This window comes from Hordeum vulgare, chromosome 3H (genome assembly GCF_904849725.1).
Source record: "Hordeum vulgare subsp. vulgare chromosome 3H, MorexV3_pseudomolecules_assembly, whole genome shotgun sequence".
NCBI lineage: Eukaryota > Viridiplantae > Streptophyta > Magnoliopsida > Poales > Poaceae > Hordeum > Hordeum vulgare.
This window is the reverse complement of record NC_058520.1, coordinates 208,458,289-208,464,502: the sequence shown is the minus strand read 5'-3', so window position 1 is coordinate 208,464,502 and position 6,214 is coordinate 208,458,289.

The following is a 6,214-nucleotide window of genomic DNA, read 5'->3' as shown; positions in this document are numbered from 1 at the left end:
TTGCAGCCTTCTTCGTTGGAGGCCCTCGGTTCTTCGAGGGGGTGCATTTCCCTTCGCCCGTGGCACCTCCCGGGGCCTTGCCGCTCCTTTTCCATAGGCCCCGCCTGCATGGTGTTGAGGGTCCTCATGGGGCACCTGACGTCTAAGGAAATGTCCCAAGGGAGCCCCCAGCCCCCTTATGCACTTCTTCTGTCCGCTGTTCGGGGGATGAGGACCCCTGCGTGCCTCTGTGCCGTGTCGCGGATTCGCTCGCCTCACCCTGGGGCCTGCTTCGCATCACTGCGGACGCGCTTCAACGTCTTGGGGCGGGGCTTTCCAGTCACGAGGCCCGCCGGGAAAGTGAACGGCAGTAACTTGTGTCGGGGTGGCACCAGCTTGCTGAGGCTCACGAGGCTGATTGTCGTTGCAGGGCCTCCGAGGAACGCCACAAGGAACTATGAGCCCTCATCTCCCGTCTTGAGGTGCAAGCTCCATCGAAAGCTCCCTCGGGGGGGGGGGGGGGGGGTGGGGCACTGGCGGAATCCTTCCTTGTCGGTCCTGGAGCTTCCGCAGACTCGCTGGTGCTTGAAGGGGTGGAGCAGTGCTTGGAGAAGGAGCGGTTGGAGACGCGGGAGCGCCTGTTGTCGCTTGCCGATGAGTCCCTTGCCTCTCGTGAGGTGAGGCTTGAGGAGGAGGCAGACAGGAGGGTGGCAGAAGCCCGACGTTCCCTTCTCCTTGACTATCGTGTGAAGTTGAAGCTCCAGGAATCCCGCTTCCTTAGGCGCCGTGATTGTGTGCAAAATGAGGTCAACACCCTCCGAAGGAGGTTAGATCAGGAAATGGAAAGCCGGCAGGCCACGCTGGATGCGCATGCCATCGCCGAAGGTAAGCTATCGAACATCTGCAAACAAGTGAAAGGTGTGTCTTCCCTGGTCATGGAGCCTTCCGTAGAGGCCGCTCGCGCTCGCAGCCTCCAACTTGAACGCTCCAAGATGTTCCTATCGCTTGAGCGGAGAGCATCCCACACCATGGGCGACATCTGCGGGGAAGGAGTTTCTGGTCCCCTGATTCCCGATGACTCCGGTTACTTGGGCTTTTTTTGCTGCGACGTGGAGCGTCTTGAGGTGAAGGCCGGGAAGGCCCTTGCACTCGCGGAGGAGAAGAGCCGAGACCTTTTAGGTCAGGCTGCCTCAGACGTCTTTAGTCACCTTCTTCGCCTTGACCCTGATTTCGACTTTGCTTCGGTGATGGATCTGGTGCCACAGATGATCCGCGCCGCCCTGGCTGAGTGGGTCGAGGTTCATGTGGAAGACCTGGTGGCGAGGCTTGCTCCGGAGGGCCGCGGCATGGACCCCGATGAAGACGTGCCCTCATGATCCTCAACCCTGTCCTCCTAATAGGTTCCTGTGTTAAGTTTAACATCAGCTAGATCGTGTATGGTGGGTACCTTTTGACATGTTTCCTCGTGTCGATGTACGCGTCGCACTTCTGTTCTGGCCGCGGTCTTTGCCAACTTGAGATGTTGAAATGCTAATGTTTTGTCGTGCGAGCGTGGGCTTGTTCGCATGTCTCCTTCCTGCTTTTGGGATGGTTTGAAGACCCTTTCAGCACTCTGTGTGTGCAAGTACCAGTCCCGCACATCTCTCTACCGCCGCACGGCGCAACCCGTTACCAAGGTTTCTCCTCACGAGTCCAAGCCCCGACACCCTGGGGGGCCGGGTAGCATTGTGATCGGTGAGGCCCCCGAGGCGCGCTGCAAAGGAGCCCCCTTTGACACCCAAGCCGCTCTGCATCGCCAGGTCCCAGTCCTGCACATATCCCTGCCACTGCAAAGCTCGCCCTTCACTGGGCGGGGCCTCGCTGCTCCCGGTGTTGACCGAGTCTTCGCCGATAGCGGCGAGTGGCATTATGACCGGTAAGGCTCCTGAGGTGAGACCCAGGTCCCCCCTTTCTGGCGCTCGTGCGATTCTGCATTCCATCCCTTTTGTGATTGCCTCAGGAGGACCGATGATCCCCCGAGGTTCTGGTGAAACATCAATCAGAGCTAATGAGAAAAGGAAACACGAGTCCGACAAGACGCGAGAACACAAAAACAAAATCCCCACCCTCCTTCTTTTCAAAAAGTAAAACTGGGAAACGTGCGAGCCCTTGACAGCTCGGGATACAACGGAAAGGAAAGGCCTTTAGGGGGCCTCAATTTAAAACACAAATGAAGGAACGAAGAGAAGCCGCGTCCGGCATCCTAGCTATTCACCGCCTCTGTCTCCACCCAGCGTGGAGCTAAGGTCTTCCACTAGGCGTGGGTGGACCCCTTCCGCGTCCTCAGGGGGGGGGGGATACAGCCTCAGCTTGTTATTATGTGAGAGTGTCCATTGGGTGTATATCTGGGAGGTCGCGAGGACGCTTTGGTCTCGCAAGTGTCCCTACACCCAAGGCATTAGGCGTATGATTCCGGAAGTCACTGGCGGACTGTGTTGATTTCCTTCGTCTTCCCCACCAGCGTGGGATGGCCCCCTTACGCATCCTCGGTAGGCCCTGGGCGTGTACCGCCTCGGCTCATTATTACGTGAGATTTACATGGGATGACATAGGTTCTGGAAGGATTGAAGGACGATGCAGAGTCGATGCGGTGGTGGTGATGGGCGCTGCGGAGCTGCACCGAGGTGCTACGGGTTGATGCGGGGCCCTGGGATGCTTTGAGGGCTTCACGCCTCACGAGCGTGCGCCCCGCTCGCGATCCCCAGTCCGATGGCGTGACCCACCCTGAGCGAGCCCCCGAGCGTGGGGGGGGGGGGCCCTTGCTCCCTCTGACCGGAAGACTCGCCCTGGCGGCCGGTGCGGGATATCCGGGGCGGTGCCCCATGGCACCTCGCTGGAGCCCCTAGGGTTCCTTGGCCGATAGCCTGGGCCGCGCCCCCAAGCCGGTCTGACCTAGCCTAAGGGCAGCGACGGGTACCCAAACACCTGCTGGTAATCGAACGAAGCCTGCACCGCTGACAGGGCGCGTGTTCCACCCTCCGTCACCAAGTGAGCGTCGTGCGCCCTGGGGCGGGGGTAGGTTGGGTTGGTGCGCCCAGGTTGGGTTGGTCTGGCCCGGGAACATGGGTGTATGTTCCACCCTCCGTCCCCATGCTGGGGCCCCTCGACCTGGACATGAGAGTGCGTCCACCCTGTCCAGGGCGTGAGGTCCCCGGTCCAGAGACCCAAATGCGTGCGTGAAGCAGTCCCTAGCCAGCAAGTGTGCCCCACGAGCGTACCCGCGCTGGGCACCCTCATGGAGCCACCCCCTTGGATCACCCTCACAACGGTGTTCATACATGTTCGTGTGGGGGCGGTCCGTAGTGTCGTGCTAGTGCCTCATGTGGTGGTGATGGCCCGTGAGGTCTCCTTCGTGGCGCGTAGACGGGTCAGTGTGGTCGTTGCCGACTCGTGTGAGCCCTCGAGGGTTGATGTAGTCAGGGCCTTGATGCTCTCTCCCTGCTCGGGAAGCACGCCGGGTAACGCTAGATGACGCCCCCCAGCAGAACCGAGTGTTGGACCCCATATGTACTTGTCGGATCCTCCACGGGGGCGAGCCCTGATGGAGGTTTGAGGCGTGCTCGTGGGCACGCTTGCGTGGTCCTTCTGTAGCGGGTTGAGGCGGCGCGGGCTGGTGGGCACGGCTCGCGTGGGGACGACGTCGGGCTTCTCCGACGGCAGAGAGCCCAAGGTGGCGCGCATGACCTCTCACGCGGCGGTCATGCGCGGTGCATTGGCGCCTTAGCTCGTATGCCACCAGCAGGCCGACATGCTGATGCGTTGGGTGTTGGCAAGCTCAATCGGGGGGAGGTGCCAGCGGAATGCGCGGAGGAGCCTGGGAAACGTGGGATGCCGCACGGCTGGCGACGAAGGCACGCACCAGCGCTCGTTTGATGTCTATCCAGCATGGTCGTCGGGCACCAGGGAGGATGGGGGCTGCTGGGCGCCGTGGCTTGCCCACGCCGTCCACACCATGCGAGCGACACATCTCTCTTCATGGACTCGCCGTTGCCTCGCCATGGACACGGTCAACAGCAGCGAGACGAACTTTGGGGAGGGACCTCGACATGCCCCTACCTGGCGCACCAAATGTCAGATTTCGGGCTCCGAAAAACCCTAAGGATTCGGACCCTGGGGTGTGTACGAAGATCTCCACTGCTTTGCCTTGCCTAACTCACTACTTGATGGAAACGATGAATGACTCACTCGATGGCAAGGGAAACACATGACACAACAGCTTACCCAGGTTCGGTCTACTTCGAAGAGTAAAACCCTACTCCTGCTTTTGGTGGATTTCCTCTCACGGAGGTCATGGGTGAGTGAGTACAGTGATCTTGAGCCTGTGGAGGCTGAATGCGTAAGTGTGATGTTCGAATCTTCGAATGAATCCCCTTCTCCAGTATCCGACCCTCTATATTTATAGAAGAGGTCCGGGTCCTTTCCCCTCATAGCTTCGGCGGGAAGGGATCCCACAACAACCAGTTTTGAAAGGGAACAGGGGAACATGCTCCCCTGCCCAAAGATGATCTTCGCATGCACAGTACCTGTCCCCCTCCCCACAGAGACGGGCCCGTGGATGACGTTTGCCCTACTGGCGGGAGACTGCGGCTTTGTTGCACCAGTAGGGAAACCTTTGGGGGATGCCTTTGGGAAACTTGTACGCCCCTGCGTTCTTTGCACCAAAGGGGAAACCTTCAAGCCCTGCCATCTGCTGCTCGCCTGTCCTTTCATGGCGTCACCCTTGACTCCTGAGGCCCGGCCTTGCCTTGGAATATCCATCGCTTCGGAAGGGTCCTGAGGAGGCACCCTGCGGGTCTTGACGCTGCTCCCTCTCGTGAGGCTTGTCCCCTTACGAGGGCCTTGTTCAAGGTGGTGCTCCTCCTAGACGATCTTGTGCTGATGAAATGGGCCAGCCCTGGGCCGCAGGCAGGCAGGTCTGGGCACCCCGTTCCCAGAACGCCGACACGGGCTACACCACAGAACAAAAATGCATAATTTAAAAGGGGGGCGCGGGGTTTCGAACCCAAGACTATCAGGTCTTTGCTACGCTCGAACTAGTAGGATAGGTAGGGGATCTGCTCTATGTGGGGTTCTGCCCCATATGTCTAATTAAAAGGGTGCGCCTTCCCCTGCTAGAGCAGAGAGACGCAGGCGACAGCTCGTCGGTGCAAGCACATGCACGCACAGTCCCGACACTACACGGGGAAACTGCTAGCGGTGTTGCACGCTCGAGGAGTGGGCATCGCTGGCCTACGCAAAACACGCATGCATGTAAGTTAGCAAGCAACTGCGTGCGAGGGACTGCAGCTGCACTCGCCAGTGCACTCTACAGCTGCTGCTACTGCCATTAAGTTGCTGCTGCTACTGCCACTACGGCATTGCTGCTACTGACACTACGTCGCTGCTATTACTACGCGATGGTAGCGATAAAAACGACGGCGACGACAGTCGACATGACGCGGGACGACTACGGACAGAGAGAGGGAAGCGGAGGAGAGCGGGGTTGTGGCTCACCCAGGGTGCATAGGAGAGGAACTCTAACGAAGGGGAGCAACGACGCATGGACGATCTGCTTGAGGAAGAGGTCGCTGGAGGGGCCAAAGAGTCGGTCTTCATGGACGTCGAGGTGCTCGCTCCTGGTGCCCGGTATCTACAGGAATGGATCCCTCTTAGCGTCCGCATCCTGCGGGTGCAGCTGGGCAAGAAGAGGGCGATGCCTACGCGGGCGACGAGCTTGAGCAGGAGGTGGTCATGGCGATGATGTTGGTACTCGGGAGCTCGCCCCAATGGCGCTAGGGGAAGAGGAGGGGGAGAATGGGCGAATAGGAATCCTAGGCGCAGGGCATGGCTAAATGGCCTAAGGGGGGCTCTCCTGGCCGTGTGATCGAGGCCAAGGGGGGATCAGTGGTGGCTGAGGAGTTCGTACACAGGGTGACGTCTAAAGGAGGAAGAAGGGACGCATTGGTGGACGTGGGCCAAACCAAACAGAGTTGGGCCTGGCTTCTCTCCTCTCTGAGTTTAAAAGGTTTTGCAAATAAAAACAAGAGGTTGCTTGAATAAATTGCAAAGGTTAAAATAAAAAGGATTTTAATAAGATAAGAATATCTTTGGTCTTCTAAAATGTTGCCCCTATTTATAAAAATAAGTAGTGTATTTTAGAAGAACAAAATAAATTCCTTTTATTTAACAATGAGGCTCTATTTTTAAATAAAACCAA